This window comes from Sciurus vulgaris, assembly GCF_902686455.1.
Source record: "Sciurus vulgaris genome assembly, chromosome: 11".
Lineage (NCBI taxonomy): Eukaryota > Metazoa > Chordata > Mammalia > Rodentia > Sciuridae > Sciurus > Sciurus vulgaris.
In genome coordinates, this window is record NC_136472.1 from 81,933,698 (window position 1) to 81,957,659 (window position 23,962).

A 23,962-nucleotide genomic window follows, 5' to 3' on the forward strand; every position below is an offset into this window, starting at 1 on the left:
AAATGTAAAGGAGATTGAATCAGCAAAACTAAACATCTGAGTAGATGTTGGGGCTGAGGAAAATAGAAGAATTGAGAATAAATTCTAAACTTCTAGCTGAGGCAACTAGAGAGATCAAAATTACCTTCCCTCTGCATGTGTTTATAGATAGACAAACTAACACATCACAAGAACAGCAGGAAAGGCACAGTATAGAAACCTAATAAGTTACTAAGGTTTGTTTTAAAAACCTTAAAGGCCATTGCTGAAAGGAGCGTGGCACTGTTTTTTCTGATTGTGTGACTACAGTTAGATTCCCCAAGGCAGTGAAATCACATCGAATCCAATATGACAAGCCAACATCTCACAGAACAAGCCTGCTCATTCCCAGCCTATTGGTATCCTCATCTCTAAGTATAAACTCATTTTGAATACAAACAATTTAAAGCAGGTGAACTTGCTTTTAATCAAATTCATCCTATAAATATTCAGATTTATACAACACCATCAGGCAATGGTTATTTACATTTTTTAAAAACAAATTTTGTTAGAAAATATAATAAAATTGTCTTTGTATAAATCATTCCAGTGCAATTATATAAATCTGAAATACAATATACCTCAAATGCTTATGCCCTGAGTCATGCAATGTGCCAGATCATTTCCCTGTATTATCTCATTTAATTATCACAATTCCATGAGTCGATATTATTATCTCTATTCTTCAGATGAAGAAACCAGGGCTTAGAGAATTTACTTATTCAAAATCATTTCTGAAAAAGAATCAATATTCAAATGCAAACTACTTTGGCTCAAAAAAGTATTTCATCATCACATGTTTACACAGTTATACTTTTGAAAGTATTTTCATGATAATTTTAAGTGAATATTAATCAAGTACATATCAATTATGTTATAGCTACATAGACCTAGAATGGTTCAGAAGCACAAGATATATTTGTTTTTCACCATAAAAAGCAATGTGTTCAGTCATGATATCCTCTGATAGAAACAATGACTTTTTGTACTAGATTTCTATCACTAAATTGGAGTGAAAACTCAATTATTCAGTTCAATTAGATATTAATGTAATGTCTATCACCAAAGAAACATCTGCATAATGTTAAACATTATTCCACTTGAAATTCTTAACTACTTAAAAAAGTTGGGAAATTCTTTCTACTTTAAAAAAATACACAATATTGTTTGATATGTACCTTTTCTGGTAACTCACGGAACAGGTATGACCAAGAAAGGTACTTTGAAGGCAGTGAGTCAATAGTAAAATAGTCATCTGCTCCAAACTTCTAAAATTATTGATTTTTTTTCTTTCACATACATAATTGACTCACTTTATCTGTTTCTGATGTCAGACTGTATGCTGATATTGTTGTAGATACTGTGCAAGTATTTAATTTAATTTCACAGTAGCTCAATATAGTAGATTTTAAATTTATGTCTGAAATAAGGAAACCAAGGTCCAGTCAGATTAAACTATTTGTTCATGGTCACACAGGAATAAGTACAGAGCAAATATTCAAACCTCAATCATTTGGGTGATGAAAAAATAGATTTTTTTTTCAATTTAAGTAATTGTAAAAGAGTCCATACAGTCTATCTATTGTCTCATATGTTTTGGGTGACTAGACTCTAATTTATTCTTTATATTAAGTATTCCAAGATGTGCACCTGAAAATAAATTAACATCTTCTAACATAAGCAATAAGATATCTGGAATTAATGACATAAACAAGAATTTTTTTAAATGTACATTGCTTTAAGAAGTATGACAGAGTTGGTTTCTAAAAGTCAAGTGAAATACTTTTGGATTTTTTTTCTGCCATAATTCATTGCTGTTGAATTCCTATATACATTTTGGGTGGTTCTGAAAATACTTTGTTATTCAAAGATTAAAAATAAAATTTCATCTCCTCAATGTATAGCATGGAACAGTCATCGATCTCCACTGCACTGCTCTTTTTATAACGCATGATTTCCAGCTATTCTGTAGATAAGATCTCACAGTCAGGGGGCTACTATGACTCCTCCTTGACACAATCTTTGGTGCCCTACTCCCTAGCTCCATTCCCTTCTAATCTCATTGCTCAGCATTAAGAATTTCCAAGTCCTTGCTGGTCTTAGTTTGCAACTATATATCCTGATTTCTTCTTGGAAAAGTGTCAACAGATACATTTTGTAGACAGATTGATTGGTGTCATGAAAACACCAAAGGGAATTAGATTTTACTCTTATTCACTGTAAGGGTTTGAACATGTCCCTGAAACTCTCCAATTATTTTTGATGTAGGGACTAAGGAAGAGCTAGGGTAAGGATTAGTAATGATGTCAATAGCACACATAGGGCACAGGAGAACTATATTAATGGTTTGTCTTAATTTTGCTACACATTAGGAAGCCCTTTCTAATGATCAAATCCATCCAACAACAGGGTAAGTTTTCTGGTGAGGGGACAAGCATTCTGTCACCAAAAGACCTTAGAAAGAGGTATAGAGTAACCAATCATAAATTCAAGCAAAATAGTGGATGGAAGTTGAGACTGTTCTTATTCCAACACTCCTGAAGAATTTTCACCAGATTTGGCCCTAGCTCTGATGTCAAGCTTAGAGTCTAGAACAAGGGAGATGCTCAAAAAACCTTTTTTTGTCCCACCTCTTGCATTTTTACCTCCTAGTTTGCTTGCTTTCCTAAAGGGCTGGGTTCTGACTCAGTACCTTTCTCGTTTGGAATATGGGATTCTAAAGAATTCCTTCCTTCTTTTAAACCCTTGGTTTTGAAGTGATAAGACAAAAGGGCTATATACAGACTGGCTTCCAAAATACAAGAATAAAGACTCATGTACTCATGAGAGAAGTCTCAGGCTGTATTTGAGAAAGTGCACAAACACCTTTGGGTCAAGTGTGGGCTGTACCACTCCAGAGCAGCAGGATATGAAAAGAGTCATGTGTAAAATGAGCTAATAACTACCTCATATGTTAATGTGAGTATTAAATATATGTCATTAAATATTTAGGAAGGAAGTTGCTTTCTTCCTTCACTTTTTTTGTTGTTAACATCTAACTCAGCAAGAAGACAGAAATTTGGTAAAATTGTAAAAAGGTGTCATCTTACCATTAATAGTATCTTTTATCATGTGGTGATAATCTATAGTATGAACTAATAATATTTACCATATGCATTCCTGTGTTAAGAGAAGATAATTACTAAAGATAATATGGAGTACACTGAAATCAAACAGAGAACAGTGAAACCAATCTCAGAATATAAATAGATACTAAGTGCAAAAAAGGCAACAAAAAATCTGTCTTCATTTTCATGGGTATTATGTAAAAATTAATTTGTACTGAGACATTTTGAGAATTCTTTTTATAAGATGAGAGAGACTCTGAAGTTAGAAAATGAAGCTACTCTGTAAGAAAATCTGATCAAGTATGGTTAGGTTAACTATCAAGAGAACAAAAATTTCCACAAATCAGAACTCACTGCAACAATGTCAATAACAACATGGTAAGTTTAAATTATTACTTCAAGTCACATCATATTATTTATCTCAGATCTTTCTATTTGGTGATCCTCTTTCTTGCTACCTCTAGACTCACATATTTCTTCAACCTTGTATTCAGCTTCACCTCTTTTAAACTATAGAACCAGATATCCTTGTAGAATATTTTACATAAAAAAGGAGGACTTCAAGTATGATACTCCTGTTGACTACTATGACATGCCCTAATCACTTTGATGGGATATAGGAATCATTAACACTAATAAAAAAAAAAAAAAAAACATTTACAACTACTCATTGATCTTCTAGCAGCCTTTGACTGCAGATAATCATTGAGTTAAACTGCATGAAGGTAACAGGTAAATGAGTACATAAATACATATAGACTATGTGTGTGCACACATTCAGATATATGTGTTCACCCTACGTAAGTGGGATCATTTCTAATCTCTAAAATCAATGATTTTAGGTTCCATTTCAACCCCTGAGCCAGTTCTGGGTATGACTGTTCACTTATAAAGGATTTTTTCCCCTACAAAATCGCTGAAATTAATTGTACTGCAATCATTTTTGTGTTGTAGGAATTTCCTTGATTTATAGAGGCTCCCTAAGGGAGAATTTTCCTGTGACTCCTACTACATAAACCTAGCACATAACATCTGGTTCTCTGCCCCTTTCCTCCCATTGTACAGAGCTACATCATTATGCCTGAAATCATCTGGCTAGCTACGTAGAAACTCTGTGATTCAGTAAAATGACACAGTCCCTCCATCTGGGTCTTCCTCATTTGTTTGGATTTCTAACACTTGCTTGGGATCTCGTTCTTAACAGGTGGATTAATTAATAAACTACCTTGATTTCAATATTTGTCACAGACTTCTTTGCTTATCATGATTCCTTTGATTAGGTACTTAACAATGTTAGATTAAGTGTGCCCTTTTGTATTCTTCCAGTGGAGAAGTTGACCTTCCTCTTTGGAGCCTAGTCAGATGGCTGGCTTCATCCCTGCCACCATTATCTTCCCTTCTCCTCTGTTTGCTATCAGAAGGCTGAAGTTACAGTATGACTGTTGGCTAAGTCTCCCTGAATTAACACACAGAGATATGTGGTATCTATTTATGTACATATTCCTGAGTAGCTGTAAATATGAGTATATGTATACATAAATTTATAGATATACCTATATATCACAGAGTCTCAAAAGACTTCCAATATCATGGCAATCTGCCTCAGGAACACCACCTGAATGTCATTGCCTTAATAAAAATCATCATGAAAATAAGACTCTTGAGATAAAAACCTAAGATAAAAAGAAAATAGGAAAGAGAAAATATAACAAAGCAGTGGCTTTAAAAAGCAGGGTTTGTTTCTTAGAGGCTATAGGAAAGCTCTCCATGCCAAATTTTCCCCCATAGATTCCAAAATGTCTTTAAAAAATAAAACAAAGCCTGAACTCAGTGAGTGAAATTCAGGTTCAAAATCCAAATGTTCCAGAGAAACCTCAATTGCTTGTTATAGTCCATCAATTCTGGTGGCTCCTGAGCTGTGACTTGTTTGTTCTCATTTACAAAATAAAAGAAGGAGGAGGAGATGATGACAAAAATGAAATAATACATTGTAATACAATTCTGATTCTCATAAAACAACTCCTGACACAGTTTCACTGCCTGCACCCTACTTGAAATTCACTAGAAAACTGACATTAAAAGGATTAACATTATTCCTCTTTGTAGCCAAATAGTCCCAGTCCATTGTCGAACCACTTACCCCCTTTCCACAGAGGAAGATTGGGTACATTGGTCCACCTTTACTAACTATTAATTCCCAATAGTTAATTGCCAAATGTTTTGTACACAGGAAAATTGGCCTCTTTCTCTTCTCTACTCATGTACTGGCTAGTGAATTCCTCCACATGTGTGTCTCCTCTGAAAACTCATACTGTCCATTGAGTGGTGTGTTAATCAGCTTTTGTGCTGCTGCATCTAAAAGACCTGGCCAGCACAACTGTAGAGGAGCAAAGTTATTTGTGGGCTCACAGTTTCTGAGCTCTCAATCCATAGACAGCAGACTCCATTCCTTGGGGCTCAAGGTGAGGCAGAACATCATGGGTGAAGAGTGTGGCAGAGAGAAGCAGCTCACATTATGATAGGGAATCAGAGAGAGACTCACTCTCCGATACAAAATATGCCCCATTGCCACACCCCAATGAACTGCTTCTCCAGTCATACCCACCTACCTCCAGTTACCACTCAGTTAATACCATCAGGGACTAATTCACTGATTAGGTTAAGGGTATAGCCCAATCATTTCTCCTCCAAACTTTCTTGCGTCAACTCACATGTGAGCTTTGGGGGACAACTCATATCCAAATCGTAACAAGTGGGTGTTCCACCTCTAGTTGAGTGTAGAATGGCAGGTCTAGTTGAATCTCATAGAGATATAAACTCTACCCTGATTCTTCTCAATAACGAGTGACATTATAGTTCCCCTCCTGCTGACTTGCTTCTCCATTGATTAGAACCCAATAGGTGAGATGGAAACTACTTACAGATCCCAAACAAGGATGCATAGGAGAGTCTTCTAATGAAAAAATGTGATAAGGGTGGCTGCTTATGTCTAGGAAATGAAAGGTTGCACTATATATGTTGAGTACTTCAGACGGAAAGTCTGAAAAACTGAAGAAAAATATTAACTTCATAATTAGCCAATTATTTCTTTTCCTTTTCCTTTGGTTTTAAGGGACCCTGTATCTTTAAAATAAAATTTCTTCAGGAATGTGTGTAAAAACAAGAAACCTAATGCATAGAAATATTAACCGACTTTCCAAAGATCACATAGCAGAACTGCAACTGAGAGGTAAGGCCCTGAATCACAGCCTATGTCCCTTTTAACAACATCCACTACTAAAAGTAAGAGCAATACTATGATAAAAAACAATTAGTTAATACAACAGAACATTTACTCTGTGCCAGTTACTCTCCTAAGTGCCTTGATGTATTAACTCATAGAACATTTTGCTTTTAACCATATGAACCTGATTCTGTACACCCTGTTGTAAATACTGGCATGAACAATAGAGTGACTTCTGTTCTTACATTCTAGTAGAAGTGATTGCCATAACATAATATATCAATAAGCAGATCGTTATTTAATTATAATACAATGTGTCCTAAAAAAGCATAGAATATTAGGACAGATGATAATAAGAGGTTTGAGACCAGCAGGGTTGGAGCAAATTAGAATGGGAGGTGGGTGGAGATCAAGGAAAGGTGGATGGAGCAATGTGTGGGAAAAGCCTGCCACAGAAAAGGACCCTTACAAAAGAGTTGGGATAGGGTAGTGACAGGAAATAGAGATGGAGAGGTGAGAATGGACAGGTGGTGAAGGGCAATGTGTGTCAAGTTTATCTCAGGAACGACAGGAACTTATTGAGAGGTTTCAAACAGAAAAGTGGCATAATCAGATGTGCCTTTTGAAAACTATGCTAATATTTTGGCAATTCAAGGGAAAAAATTTAGGTTCTCTAGCTACATTTAAGAAGGCAAGGATTGGTAATTTTGGTTAAGGCAATCATTAAAGTAGGTTGTTATGAATCCGAGACAACAAAACTGGTACACTTTTTGTTGTAAATTCTATCAGTTAATCAGAGCATCCCCAAGATGAGTGCATTTCATGGCAGTCCAGTATTTTCACTTATATATGTTAGGGGAGAACTTTAAATTTCACAGTCTAGAACTCTTCTTCTGATTACAAGTAATTCTGAGAGCCATTAACTAAGTTGGTGGCTCCTTGTAAGCCAAGCAAAGGTATTATTATAAAATAAGAAAAGTGAAAAATAGAAGTCGTATTTCTCTAGTGACTAGACTGGAGCAAAGATCTCTTATTACCTGGAAATTAAAATACTTATAAATCCTTCCTTGTGACAACATCCTACAAAGTTTCATTAAAATCCGACATGGATCTTTCACATTGCTGTAAGACATCATTTCAGTCCAACCATTAAAACATCTACTGCCTCAGAGTATACACACATCGCATACAAAACAATATTAATCTAACATTCATAGGAAGCAAATTCTTCAGGGACTGAAAAGGGAATTTCAGGTCTGCAGAATGCTATTAAGTTTCAAGGCAATTAATGAGTTGCAAAAGCTCACTTGTAACAAATTCTCTCCCAGAGGGTTCATTAAAATACTCTCTGGAAAAGTAGCCTCTGTCATCCAATCACCTCTTCCTCTGTCCCCAACCAGATGGTGAGAGCCAACCCAAGGCTCCATACCCGAATTACTGTTCTTTTCTCCCAGACTGTGGACAATGTCATCTGTTTCACAGGGTTTATGAATCAGCTATAACTCAGAAGACACATCTTCTATGTTTAGTTCTGACTTTTCTCATTGGGGTTGTCTTGCTCATCAAGAGTGACAGTAGCCTCTTTCAGTGTAGTGTATCCATGACTTAATGTGGCACCCAGGGATGGAAGGTATGTGTCTCATCTAGCCCATAAGGAAGTAGTATGTGGAAGTATGAAGGAAGAGCAAGGAATTTGGGGTCAAACAAATCTGAATTTGAGTTCAAAATCTGCTGTTTGCCTTTGATTTCTGTTCTAGAATTTTCCTTTTCTACATTTGTAAATGAGGATAAGATCAATCTTTATCATATCAATATGCTTAGCTAAGATCATGCACTTAAAATGGTATACGCTTATCCCTGAAAAGTTTGTAATTTCTATCATCATTATCTTCATCACTAATAGCCAGCTACCTTTCCATTTATGAATACATATTTATACCCTGAATGAATACACTGTGTGTGTGTGCAGGTGTGTGTGTGTGTGTGGTGTGTGTGTGTGTGTGTGTGTGAAGAGGGGTAGCACTATGGAAATTCTCTCGAACTAGAATGAACAGGAATGGTCTCCAGTTCCTTCCCCCATAGTGCTAGTAATGATAGTTAGGTAAGTTATTTAAATTTCTAAACCTTGTTTTATTTGTGATATGGAAATGATAACTATTACATAAATAAGTGTGGAGTGCTAAAAAAAGGTAATGAATAAGGCAACGTAAAGTATGGGACTCCATGAAAAATAACTTTCTGTTTGAGTAAGTTGTTTAGGATAAATAACATATTTTCATATAAATGATGTTACAAATAGCAATTAAGCTCACAGGCTAGCCCACAGCAATGAATTCACCTCAAGTATAGCTTAGATACCATACGTTTGCAATGGAAAAAAAATATACAAACAACCAAATAACAATGACTAGACAAAGAAAACAAAGAATAATACAATGACAATGTGTTTTCTCTAGTGCTGATGCTAAAGATAACACAGAGACAGATTTTCCTGGGGTTATGAGGAAGAATGAAAGAAATTAGGGAGGAAATAAGAGGGAAAGAAAAATTGTGGTTATATGTGGGAGGGAAAGTTATCTCAGAAAGACTCCCAAGAGTTATGATCAGTGACATCAAATTACAGGTTAAAGGAAAATGATAGTTTCCAATATTAGATAACATTTATTTAGAGTTTACCATATGCCCTGTCCTGTTCTAAATGCTTTTCATTTACTAAATTTATTTAATATTCACACTTAATCTATGAAGTAGTGTGATTGTGATCTTTATTTCATGGATAAGGAAAGTGAGACCCAGTTGTAAATACAGTAATTTGTAAAATCAGGAATTGAACAGTCTGGATCCAGGTTCTAGACTCTTATGGCAAGACAAAAAATTGAGTTTGGCACCATATTTCATGCAAACATATTTAGTATAAGAAAGAATACATATAGTTTCTATTTTAATAAGGCTTATGATTGAACTATCTTACTTAATCAACTGGTTGTGCTATACAAGAACATATTTTGATTTCCAACATTAGGTTAACCAATTTCCAAATATGCAATCTTGAAGACATTTTCAACTCCCTTTTCCTTTCTGTATGTCAGTAACATCTTTCACAGTGCCCATTCTTCTCTCTATTGCAGCATATGGTCATTGCCTCTGTCAAACTATGGTTAACCTATTTCCTCCTCCTCACCAGACTTCCTCTAAGCAGAACTCCCCAGTCATCTTAAAGCCTTTCTCCTAGTTGCTTCCATCAGTTCCATCTGTCCCTAGTGACACCTAGAACAACTCCTAGTGACCCTAGAACAACTCTGCTTGTTGATGAACAAACTCTAGGTCACATAGGGATGATAGTTATTTGCCTGTGTGCTATGTATGTGTGCAAAGATAATTATTATGTATTTAAAGGTTCATCCTCATCCCTTGGATTGATCAACACACAGCCTCCTCTCGATAAAGTGCTGGTCTTCTTAGGACTTCCTTTTACTATTTGAACTGACTGTGGAATTCAGAAAATCATTTCAATTGGAGATTAGAGACATTGGCATAACTTCGGTTCAAATGTTTCATAAATATTTATTTAAAAGTTAACTAATCTGATGTGGTGAAAGAAAACAATGGCTTTGGAGAAAGATGTGCTTAGATTTAGATTTCTGCTCTTCTACTTCCTGTGTTATTTTGGACAAAGTCATCTCTCCATAGAGTAGAAGTAAATATAGCTTGCATTGCTAGTGTAAGAATCAAAGCAAAATGATGGTGAACACCATGTTTGCATATGATGCTCTATTTTCAGGTCAATTTTCTTCTAGAGGTTGTAAATAGGATTCTCAGTCTGCAGATCTGTAAGCAATAAAACCCACGTTTAGTACATGGATCATTATTAGGCATTTTTCACTCATTAATTTATTCAACAAATTTTATCAAGCATCTATTATATATCAATTGCTTTAGTCAGGTTTTTCACTGGTATGACTAAAAAGCCTAATAAGAATAATTTTAAGGGGGGAGAGTTTATTTGAGGGCTCATGGGTTCCGAGGTCTCAGTTCATAGACAGTTGGCTCCATTTCTTTCAGCTGGAGGTGAGGCTGAACATCATGGCAGAAGGGTGTGGTAGAGAGAAGTGGCTCACATGATGGTTAGAAAGTAAGAGAGAACTCTTCTCAACAAGAGTAAATATATACCCAAAGTCATGCCCCCAGGGACCCATTTCCTTCAGCCATACCCTACCTGCCTACCTACGTTTACTACCCAGATAATCCCTATCAGGCTGTATTCACTGATTGGGTTAAGGCTGTCATAACCAAATCATTTCACCTCTGCACCTTCTGCATTGTCTCACACATGAGCTTTTTGGGGACACATAATATCCAAACCATAACATCAAGCACTAGTCAGGACACTGGGATGCAGTGACCAACAAGATCCATAAGTATCTATTAGAATGATGATGCATCTCAAAGTATATGATTTAATTAGAATGAGTTCATTACTATTTAGTTGACTTTGCATAGTTGTCAGACCCTCAATTTTCTTAAATATAAGTCAATGTAGTTAATAATTATATTGGAAAGCAATTACTTTCCTGAGGACCACTTCAAACTGCTCATGCCTCTCCACAATTAGGATATTAGAAAACATTCACCTATCTTCATGCTACATGATTTTCTTTGGTTTTTATTTCTTAAAAAGTCCTGTGAAACAGAAAATTCACATATATACACAACCTGGAGTTCAGAAACCTTAGATGACTAGAGGAATGTCACAAAGTCACTAAGCCAGACCCATCTAACTGCTTGAAAGCACTGCTGGTTTATGATTTCAAAATGTAGAATAGAGTAGGGTATACTTTAGGGAGTGGGGTATGGTTTGAGGATTTGAACATGCAGTTTATATTCACAGTGAGCAGTTCCAAGGTCTCTTAATAGCAGAATAAAACTTTAAAACACAGCAAGAGGAAATGCTGGTTCTTCCAACCATCACCTTTAAATGCTTTCAATTAATGCCCTGGATCTCTGCAGGTGAGAATCTGTAGATGAGACAATCCATCTGCAGTCAGCAATCACTCCACTTGCACTGTCTTGGACTCCTGGCTAGTCAGGGCAATTAAAGGCATGCCCCTGCTGAGATTAAGACTCTGTGATTCTTGCTGCTCACTTGTAGGAAAAAAGACAGGGCCCAGTGCCGAAAAAAAATAGAGAGAGAGAGAACCATGTAGAAGAACCCTACCCTTTCCCTTGCTGACCTTTAGGCTTGATATTTTGCTAAGCATTTAAGAAATATTGTTCCTATAAAATACCCTATTAAGAGCCAATTCTCGTGACAGGTAGAGAGCTGACACAATAGTAAGTTCTGATTATTATGGAGAGGCTGGGCTGGTCTTTTGAACAGTATGAAGCTTGGTAATTCCTGAAATTGTAGCCTGCCAAGTGTGTCTAACTGAGCAAATGAACTCAAAGTAGAAATTGAGAGTTAGTGGGAAGCCCAACAGAAAGACAGCTTTGTCTTTTATTAACCTTCTACAATACAGCAGGAATCTGAAATTCAGAAAATATTCTATGTCATAGTACACTATACAGTTTGGACTTTATAAAATCTAATGTCTAAAGAGAGAATATTGACAATTAAGACAGTTAGGCAAGCTCATGAAATGGCTTTTGATTAAAATGATGCAGGTCCCAAAATGAAGGGATCTACTGAAACTGTAGCAACTAATACTAACAGCCATTTGACTACTTCGTCTGTTTTAAGCACTAGCCTATATAAATCATGGAATTAACTCAACTCTCACTAGGGCCTATGTAGTAAGCACTATTATACTATTACCTTTACCTCACTGCTGTGAAAACTGAAACACAAAGTTAAGAAATTGCACCGATCACATTAGCCATAAGCAGAGAAGCTGAGATTGGAAGTCAGACAATCTGACTCCAGAGTTTGACCAAAGCAATCATACTGTCTTGGTGGTCTCTGTGAGGGTAATGTATGCAGAGAAGATTGGTTCACCCTGCTGCTGAGATAGCAAGGCCTTTCTGATGCAAGCACGGCATATGGAAGAAGGCTCTGGCCATTCTGCTTACAAGAGTGTGTGATGCAGAGAAGAATGCACTGAAACATTAACCAGGAGACTGGAGCTTCAGTCACAGAGCAGTCATTTGCTGGCTAAGGGACACTAGGTGGATCACTTAACCTCCGGTGACTCTTTTTGAAAGATGGTCTGCTAACTTCAGAGAGCCATTGTAAGGGTCAAATGAAGTTACCATGAAAAGGGCTTTGAGCAAAGTTCTATAAAATACAAACACAAGGACTATTTTAGTTCTCTATCAAAAGGGCTCTATGTGTGGCTGCCAAAGGAAGAGTCCTGAAGAGAAGTCTTGTGTGCTGAGCTTCTCCATGGTTTACATGTAGTCAGCATTAACCTGATGGATGGTTGCTGACTAGAGCCTTGGCCAACTGTCCTGGAGAGCTGTGAAGTTCGTCATTGGAGGACTGTATCAACCTCCCTGCCCCAAGTCCTTTGATCCCCATGTCTGAGACTTTGAGACAAGACTCTGTAGCCTCAGTCCCACCTAAGACTTAGAATCAATCTAATGTTAATCAGAGGACTCTACGGAGACCGTATTCAGTAACCTCAACGACACCAGGAGGTCAAACTGCCAACTGGTCAGCTGCTCTATTGCTCTGATTTCAGACCCTCCTATCCTTCAGTGGGTCAGAGCTGTAGAGAAAAGCATAGCTGCAGAATTCTGTGAATGTGGATTCCAATTTCAGACCTGCCTTTTGGTATCATTGTAAAACAAGCTGTGCCAATTTCTAAACCTCAGTTTTCTCTTTATTACAATACACAGATAAATAGCTGCTGAAGAGCAAATTAGTTTGGGGAATTCGTGATGGGGTCTCTGAGGTACTTAAGTAACATTTAAGTTGAGGTCTGAAGGAAAAGTAGAAGTTATCCAGGAGAAAGGGGGGATGAAGATTTCTGGCAGAAGAGCTGGTTCTGGGAACTCAAGAAACAGAGATGAATCTACATGGTATTGTGACTGAGCAGAAACAGGAGAAGAAAGAAAGACACATTAAGGAATCGGGTTAAAAATGTGCTTCAATGTTATGACCAAATAGGAGAATTCAAATGAATTTAAGTTCTCCTTGTTTTTCTTAGGGCTATCCTTGTCCTTCTGGACTCTCCTATGCTGGTAAGGTTATAATTCTTAAACAGAGAATCCTTGCTGTGTAATGCTAAATGTTGACTCCATAAACCTATAAATTCATCACTGCTGTAGAGATGACACCAGTAGAAAAGCTTCAGAATCATGAGCCAAATGCTTCTCTTCAAATCAAGAGTTACAAAACCAAGTGTTGTACCTTTCTAGAAGAAAAAAACTGCCCTTGCTATAATACTTGCTGAAAATACAAGCTCCAAGGAACATACACTAACATAAAGCTTTCTATGCAAGTTCATCAGACTTCAAATGACACAACATTGAAGGGCTTTGGAACTCTCAGATGAGCACATGCAGCTGGGAGGAAACTGGCTGAAGTTGCAGACGTGTGCCAGCATCTGCAGGTGCACTGAGAGCACCAATTAAGTTAGGGAGACGGGGCTCGAGAAGGTAGGAAGGGTGTTGAAAAGCAATTTCATTGTGAAACCAAGCTCCACCATATCCCATCACTAAAGAAAGAGAGAATAGAGCAAGGGAGAGAGAGAAGGTCCTTGATGTGAACAAGAAATATCCTGACTTTGTTTTCACAGGGAAAAATATCCTGGCTATAAATGTTGACATACTTTTTAATCAGGTTTCAGAAAACATCTATACCAACAAAAGCAGGAACAAAGTATCATGAATTTTGAAATTTCAGATAGAAAGCATTTGATTTCATCAACATGAATATAGTTTTTTCAGTATCTTAAGCGATTTGTTCATGTTGAGATTGTCTTGTGAATAAAAAATGTTTCAGTAACTATGGTTTTATTGCATCTTGGCTATTTCCTCTGATACCAGGCACAGAATAGGTGAAATACATATTTATTTTCTACATTGCCTACATAACTCCAAGTATTGGCAGATATGAAATGACAAATTGAGAAGGAGGAGATAAATTTCCTGTGGCAGTTAACATAGGTATCTTTTTGGTCTTTCCTTGAATGTTAATTTATTCCTGGTTTCATCTCCATCTAGTTTGTTTTCCTTGGTCCAAAGACTAGTCAATGACATCTCATGGCTCTTTCCAATCCCTAAAGTTACATGGTATTAAATGGTGAAAAATAAAGTGATTAAGAAGTTGAACCAAGTTTCATCTCACCTTGTAATCAAACTCTTCTATTGAGATCTATGGCCAATGTCTTGGCTTCTTCTATATTACTTACATAATTTTATAATATTTTCTTTTTCTTGTTCACCACCCCAGTCACCAATACACCAGTGCATATGTCTTGGGCCTGTCACACAGAATGCCATAGAACATGTTTGTTGTCAGACTCCCACCCTCACACCCACAGTAGCACTAAACTCTGCCCCCCACACTGCCCTCAGGGTTGAGTTTGTATAAAGTATAAAAAAGGTCACTTCAACATGTGGGTCAGATCCAGTTTCAAATCCCAACTCAGTCACCTGCAAGCTATGTAACTTTGACTAGCTCTTAAAAGTAGCCTTACTGGACCTACTTTCTCTTCTGAAAAACATGGATGAGTTCCACGTTCTAAGAGAGTTGTAAGACTTCTATAATAACACATTAATAAATCATCATATGCAAGGCCCAGCATATAATCATTTTGGTTCAGTGTGAGTTGTTCCTGCAACTTAATGATCACTACTTATTTTTCTTCCTTACCACTTAAGGAAATGATCACTTTTCTCAGATATAGAATTAATCAAGCTATAGTGTTGGGCTTTGAGAATTTCAGAGGATAACATTTCTAGAGAATGAACATACAAGATTTTTGATGCTAATAAAGTGATTAAGACTGTGTTGAATTTTGGTATTTTGTGTCTTTATGATTCTTACCCAAGCATTGTTTCTTTGTGTCTTCATAATAATACCATGAGGGATTCATAAGAATCCAGTTATTCCTGTTTGTGGTATACAAAACTGAGGCCCAGATAGGATAAGTGACTGGTTCGAGATTACACACCCAGTTTTGCAGCAGAGCCAGTGCTATAATTCAGGGTTTTGACCAATTTACCCACCATACCATCCAACCTGTTTTAAGAGTTCCTTTGAGTTATTAGAAAGCGGTGCTTGGTTTTTTTCATGTTTGTGTCCTTCATGTCTAACCACATTTCTGGCATATGGGTGATGCTCAACAACTCTTTGGTGAGCATATGAGTGCCCTTTTTGGAAGTATTAAAAGTAACAGCCAATTCTATACACAGAATCTAAGACGATCCCAGGACTATTGGGCAAAAGTTCCAGTGCTGCTTGGAATGTTTTACAAAGGGAAAGCAAACAAAACTGAGCTCAATCTATCTCCCAGATTCAATGGGACACAAACATGTTATCTTTCTTTTCCTTTTCACTCCTGCTTTAGTGAGCTCTTGACTTATCTGTCAAAGGCATTAAAAGTTTCCAAATAACTGAAAATTACATAAATGGGGCAACAGAAACATGGTAGGATTTCCAAAAGTGAAAAGATACTTTGAAGTCATCTTGCATTCTGTATTTTCTATATTCTTTGGGCTAGCTGCAATTCTGATGCCTGAGGGAGTCTCTTCACTCATTTACAAGATACAGAACACTGAAGAGTGATCTTCCTTTGAGAGCAGTGCCCAGTGGGTCTGTCCATCACTTTTGTGGACAAAAAATTTGGCTGGAGCCTGACAGCATATAAGCAGCACTCAGTCTGCCTCCTGACTCCAGTTCTGCCTGCTTGCCTAAGGTCAGACATGAATGCAGGCCTGCAGAAGCAACTCTCCAGAAGAAGTTGTTAAACCCATGTCTTCTGAGATAAAGGACTCTGTTGCAAAACCCAGTGTGAGTCCTCCTAAATCACTTTGAACACCCAGCTCCCTTGTTAACATCAATTTGTGGCATGTAGAAAGTAAGCTTTCCTTCATGCTTTATGCCTGCACATCCCAAATGAGGAATTCTCCAGAGTACAAAATACCTAGACACTTTTTTTTCTTTCACATATGTTAGAATTTTCTCAAGTAGTCTGTTTCATATAAAATAACAATACTAGTCAATGGCATCTCATGGTTCTTCCCAATATCTAAAGTTACACAGTATTAAAATGGCGAAAAACTAAGTGATTATGAAAATGAACAGTTTTATTTTACCTTGTAACTGAACTCTTCCATCCAGATTTAATAACTGACCTTGAGGTTTTTCTAAGCTGCATTACCTGAAAATCTTCATCAATGGGAATTCTCTAGGTTGACAGTAACTCCTGATGCTCATATTAAAAACTACACTCTTTCTTGCATCTAAGAAAAGGCTCAGAGGTACAGAAGAGGAAAGCCAAGGAACTCATCCCTGGCTTCTACCCCCAGCAGCACGGCCTCTCCTCCTTGGCCCCACACTGCTGAATAGCTCTACAGTGGCTCCAGCTTCCTGATGGTTGATTCTGGTCCCTTCTTTTGATCCTCCAGTTCAGGGGTGGGAGATTTTTCTGCTGTGGTTAATCTCCACATCACCTGGCCATATTCCATTTCTCATCTCTTCTGTGGCTTGTGTAACTTGCCCATTTCATTACATTTCTTCTACTTGTAATATGAAAAATGATTTCTCTTTTCCTGGTTGGACCCTAACTGATTGATACATGTTCTCTTTTTCTTTGCCATTCACAGAATATTATGTGAAACAACAAATAACAGCCAGACATACATGGTCCAAATTCTAACATTGGCTGAAATAAATCACCTTGCCTGACTCAGTCTTCAGTTTTTTCATCTCTGAACTATAATGATATAACTAATTTTTAAGGTTGTTGCAGAGATTAACAAAGAATATGAATACATACAAATCCTTAGTGCATAGTATCTGATAAATACATTTTATTTCTCAAAACTCATTTCTTAAAATCCTTAATAAAACACCTTACTTTCACTTACTCAACTTTCAGTATATATTCCTATGTAAAATTTTCTAATTCTGACATTGATAAATAAACTAGTGTCATTTACTCTTCTACAAAAAAAAAACCTCCCTTCTTTTCTCCAATCTATACTATGAATTTTGTTGAACCTACTTGTCTTTTAAATTATCTGTTTTACTCTCATGATTCATTCACACTATAGTCTCCAGGTATTCAAAATGTACCAGGTCATCCTGTACCTCTGAAACATTTTTAATGACTAATATCACCCTGTTTTTTACAGATCAAGGTTTCATTTGAGTAAATCTCTTGAGGATCAGAACTATAGTTGCTATTAATTTTCCCCAACTCAGAATATACATATTAGATGCCAAGAAAGGAAAGAAAGAAAGAACAGAAGTAATGCAAGTTATTGAATAAGAAAGATATATAATCTGGAGAAGTGTTTGCTACAGCTCTGAGGAATGGAAGGCTTGCAGGTGCAGATAAATACTTAACCAGGTGGGTATCACAGTACTGCAGGTATGTACTGAATTTCACAGAGGTGGCATTTCTACCAGCAAGCACAAACCAGACACCATGTTCAAGGATGTATGGATGTGTGTGTGTGACAAAGGAGAAGATTCACCTATATGGTCCTTAGATGACTTAGCTAAATAGATAATCTGAGTAATTGGAAGCAGCCTTAGATTAAGAAATATTTTCAGGTACAGACAGCAAATTATGCTGGAAACCTACTAAGCATCATGGCAATGAAAAGAACTAGACAAAGTCCTCTTGACATAGCAGGGAATAACTATCAATAGTCCCTTGAACTTTACTGCACAAAAGTGTTAGGTCTCACCACTGCCCACAATTTTCATAGCCAAAATGTATATGAAATAAATCATTATATTAGAATTAAGGAGAAAAGAAGATATAACTTAAGAAAGATAGTTTCTTATAAAAAATGACTAACTTTAAAGGCTTGGCATCAGAGCATATGATTCATTTGTAAGATAGTTTTGCATGTAAAAATCTCATTCTTTTCATTCATTAATTTGTATAGGTATTGAGCATTTGTTCCATTTGAAGCACTGTTTTAGGCATTGGGGAAATTAAGATAAATAAAATGTAGTTTTGCCATTAAAGAGAAGAACTCTGCTATAGCAGCGAATGTTAAATATTTTGGGGAAGTGCCAAGATACATTATACACAGTGAAAATTTTGCACATAATGAAAAAGTGAGGTCAGTATATTTCTTTTATTAATGGGAAAGTATATCAGGTATTTTAATTAGCCAGAGCTGTCATGACAAAATACCACAAACTAGATTTTTTTCCCTTCACAATTCTGGGACCTGGAAGACCATAACTAATGTTTTAAGACCAGCAGAGTAGTTTTCCTGGAGGTCACTCTTTGGCTTGCAGAGAGCTGCCCTCTTGCTGCCTCTTCACAGGAATACTCCTCTGTGAAAGCATCGTTATATTTCTTCTGCTTCTTTCTCCCCTTCACTTACAAGGAAACCAGTCATACTGGACAAGGGCCCCATTCTTATTACCTCATTTACTCTTACTTCTTTAAAAGCCCTATCTCCAAATGTAGTAACATCCTAAGGTACTGGAAGTTAGGACATTAACGGGTGAATGTTGAGGGGCTCATGATTCAGTTCATAACACCATGTAAAATAATTTTACATTAAACTTTTATTTTCTCAACATGTAGATAGAGTATTATATAGCAAAAAGCAGTGGAGAGGAAGTCCAACACCTGGGTTCAAGACATCTGGTGTGAAAGACACCTGGCCTATTACTTCTGAATGGATCTCTCTAGAGAAGTATCTCTCAATACTTCATGCAGGAGACTACATGAGTACCTCTAAAACAACTTCTGTTTATAATAGTTCAAATTTTTAAATTACCCGATTCAGGTTTACACATGGACCAAAGGTAGAAGTAAACTTTCCACTTTTTATTACATTTTTCCCAAATCTACAACTAATGCTTTAAAAGAAGATATTTCAGAGAGAAAACATTTTTTCCTCTGTAGACACTGTACCAATCCATCAGTCAGAAGCAGCATCTTCAAGACTGCTTCACCAAAGCACAGAGTTGCCTGGGCCAAGTCCTGTTCTAGTTTGTTCAGTGGAAACCCTTTTATTAGTTTCAAAAAAGGTTCAGTGGAAACCCTTTTATTAGTTTCTTTACAACTATCTGAGCCTCCACAAAATAAAGAATATCAATATTAATAACATCATGTCCTCCTAAAAGGGCAAAATAACACCCAGGCTGTTAGGATGTATGACTATAACTCAGTGAAAAACCAACAACAACAACAACGAAAATACAAATATGAGTTGTAATTTGTGGTAGTCTTTTCTCCATTTAATACCCACATATCTTTCTCCCTCTTCCTAGAGTGTCCATTCCACTGGGAAGAGACCTCGGACAAAATCAGTTCAGATGTGATCATTCCCAACTTCCTCTCAATGTACTCAATGTACATTTTTAAGCATCTCTTGTACTCCCACACGTCTCTGGAGGTCTCCGGGATCTTCAAAAGCAAAATCAACAGTTTATCATCTCTGAAAAATTTCTGTGTATACTTAACTATACAGAAATCAGTGGCCCTGAACTTCAGTTCTTGAAGTGCCATTAAGTAGCTTAGAGATTATATGTGTAAAATGCTAGCAGAGTGGCTGACATACATTGCAGTTACTCATTAAATAATAGCTCTTATTATTGGAAGCTAGATTTTTCAACTTTAAAACTGTTTAATAATGACATATGACATGAAAACTACATACATGGCATCAAGATAATTTGCATAATTTTCTGAATTTCTTAATAAGTATAAAATTTTTAGTTTGTGACTCTTTACTAGGACTTCCAGAGAAATGTGAGATCTTGTTTTCTTAGTCCTCCTCTCGAGACAGAACCAATGTCCAGAGTGGGATATAATAAAGCAGTACTCTATTCTGGATACTTTGAATTTATTAATGAATGTGTCCATTGAGAAATGACTAATGTTTCAAAAAGAAGTAGATATACTGTAGAATCACCTCTCCTCCACGACAGAAAACTTAGCTTTAGCAGCTAGTGAACCATGAATAATGAAGACATGACTCACTTTGCTACTGTTAAATATAAGCATGAGAATGAACAGGTTACTAGGTAATTGCTGTACATTTAAATAGCTACATACAAATGCCATTGACTTCACCTTTCTTCTAATTAATTCAATTTTCCCCATAGTCCTATAGGTAGAATCAGTCATGGATCATTTTTCTTACCATCATAACCACAAAAGAATAAAGTAGGAGACTTTGTCCGAATTTTTGATACTACCATGATGATGCCTAGTTTAATAGGAAGGAGCAGAAATGAGAGCTAAGCACGCATGCACACACACACACACACACACACACACACACACACACACACACCATATCATGTGAATAGTTAAGCTGTAGAGGATAGAAAAAGATGGTTAAGTCCAAACTTTCAAAGGAGTCAAATTTAAATAATAAGCATCCAAAAACATATTTCATAGATTAAGTATATATGCAAATGCAGAATATCAAGGAGAATAAGAAAACCAAAACAAGAACTTTGGAGTACTTTGATTACTTCTTTTATTCACACTAAGATCTCATAAAACAGATATGTCAGAGAGAGATCTACACTTATATGTTCATTTCAGTATGACATCCAAGATATGAAAGCTACTTAAGTGCCATAATTAATGAACACAGCAAATGTAATGTATATATGTAATGGAATACTATATAGCCTTTAAAAATATGAAGATTCTGTTATCTGCAACATGGATGGACTTAGAAAACATTATGCCCATAAAAGAAAGATAAATACTACCTGATCTCTTATAAGTGCAATCTAAAAAAAATTGATCTCATAGGAACAGAGGACAGAAAGGAATTTATCAGAGGCAGGTATAAAGTTTCAGTTAGACTTGAGGAATAAATTTTAGTGATCTCTTGACCTGCATGGTGACATGTATTGTATATCTCAAAATTGCTGAAAGAATAGGTTTTCAATGTTTTTACTACCAAAAAAGTGGTAATTTGTTAAGGTGATGAATATATTGATTAGCTTGTTTTAATTTTTCTACAATGTACACATAGACCAAACATCACATTGTATCACATAACATACACAATAATTATTTGTTGATTTGAAATGTTTATTTTTAAAATACTTAGATTGGAAGATTTAAAAAAGAGAGAGAATCCACTGTGTCCAGTCCATCTCCTCATCCTTTCTCTTACTGAAAACAACGTAGAACATGAGAGAAAAGAAAAAAGTTTAAGTCACTTTCTTTTCCAACACCTACATCCAATTTAACAGCAGTAATTTATTGAACAATTGATATATGTCAACTATGGTAGTATTATCTCATTTAATCCTTATATACCCATTATGTGAACTAACTGTTATAATTCCTACCATTTCAATGAACAAAACTATGTTTCCAAGAGCTTACATGATTTGTCCCAAATCACATTCCTAATAATACAGTTGATATTCCAACCAGAATCTGATTCCTAGGTCCTCACATTTTTCCATTGTACTCAGTGACAATGAGAGTAAATGAACTTGGCAGGTGCCACTCTAACTGTGGCTTATATGATACTTTCCCTCCATATGAGAATTCTTCAACACTGACACAAAGAAATGCCTTCCTATCACACAATAAAATGTTATTTGTGTTCACAGGACAGTTTCTCACATCTGTCCCTTTTAAAAATGTTTGCCCTTTAACCTCTAACCCATTTCCAAATAAATAAATTCTGTGCATCTCTTTTGGGTTCAGCTCAAATACCACCTCCTTTAAGTCCTCCATGATAATAATATCTGGCTGAAAGTAATTCCTCCCATTTTTGAACTGCCACACTTTTTTCTGGTTACCTCTTTCCTTTGTTTTGATTAGAACTTATTAGTTCAATGGTTCATATTCATGAGGTAGTAATCTGTGCCCAAATCATGAATGTGTCTAGTATTTGCTCACAAAGCATTCATAAGTGTTTAGAACTGGCAATAATTCAGACATGATATAAAAAGTTTTACTGGATGACAATTTTTACTGAACTACCTAGGAAAATATGACTATGTTAAATGAAAAGGAAAATGGTAAAATAAATTATTAATGACTAGAAAACAAACTATGTTAAAGCATTTCTGTATACTCACACATTCGGTCTGGAGTTAAAAGTGATTATTATATATTCATTAAAGTAGAGATTTGGGTATCACTATTTGTCAAAATATAATCTTATATCTTACATAAACTGATGAACAAATAAAATAATATTCTCTATTCTTTATTCTATAGTCTCATTTATTCTGTTTAGCTTTCCATCCTACTTCAAATGGATATAGCTAACTATAAAGGCAATCAAAGCATTAGAATAACAGGCATACATGTTATTTTTGTACATACAATACTCCAGTACATACGAATTTAAGTTGGGTAGTCATTATTAACTATCACAACTAGATAAAACAGTATTGTTTTTGGAAATCCAATCAGATTAATGCAGCATACAAAATCATTCTATACTTAGTTCTGCCTCCCTTTTTGGACTCATTTCCTCTAACTTTCTCCTCCCTTAGGACCTAAGATGTTCAAAGCAAATTCCTAACAGTTCCTGACCATGCTGTTCTCTCTACATCTCTGCTTTTTACTGCCCTTTGCTGGCTGCCTCTCTCTACATGCAGTAGTTTTTAATACACCTCTGTTGGTATAAATTGCATGTTCATCTCCACCACCAGACTAAGAACCCCATTTTAGCCTCAGTGAATAGCATCATGTTCAGCATGCAGCCTGTGTAGGCGCTCAAAACAGATGAATTAGTGAATGTGAGTCTACTTAAAATTCTGAAAGCTCAGGACTCACTTAGGTATTTAAAAAGTACAAGCCTTCCTTTCCCACATCCTGCTTTTTTAAATAAGCTTTAAGTTTCATATGTTATGCAAAGCACATTACCTTTTCAAGCTGTAAAATTACAACTATCTCCATAATTAATCATAATTGGTCATTAACTAAATTCTTTCAGAAATTCTGGCAATATGTATCTGTCCATTGTAATCTTCCCTGTAGCTAGAAATGCATAACATTATTTTGTTGCCTATAACCACAGATTCTGAAATTTAAACAGAAAAAGTCTCTGCTTTGATTTCTTCTCATTTATTCTTGGTATGTTACTTTAGATTTCATTTAGATTGGGAAAAAAATCTGGTTGTAAACATATTCATCTAAAACCAATTGGCTTTGGGCCTAAGTCAATTACATAGTTAAATAAATAATTAGATATATAAATGAAGGATTTATTACAGGTAATTGAAACTTAAATTAAACATTTATTAAGAACCATCAAAGTCTAATATGCCACTATGCAAAGAGTTTTCACACTCATGTTACTTAATCAGGCTTCACTAGCTATTACACTCTGTCTATAAAGTAGCTTGGATCACCCAAAATTTTATGTTATATGATATACAATAATGATAATAATAACAGTTGACATTTATTAAAGGTATTAACCTACGGTATTATTTCATTTAACTTTCAACACTCCCCAATGAGGAAGTTGATAC

At 35.9% G+C, this 23,962-nt stretch overlaps 1 protein-coding gene across 13 annotated transcripts in view; it reads right to left on the reverse strand.

Moving 5' to 3' along the window:
• The window catches only part of DLG2 (discs large MAGUK scaffold protein 2), a gene marked incomplete at its 3' end in the record, with an annotated part of 2,081,919 nt that overhangs the window by 1,148,522 nt on the left and 909,435 nt on the right, over positions 1-23,962 (reverse strand). The window lies entirely within an intron of this gene.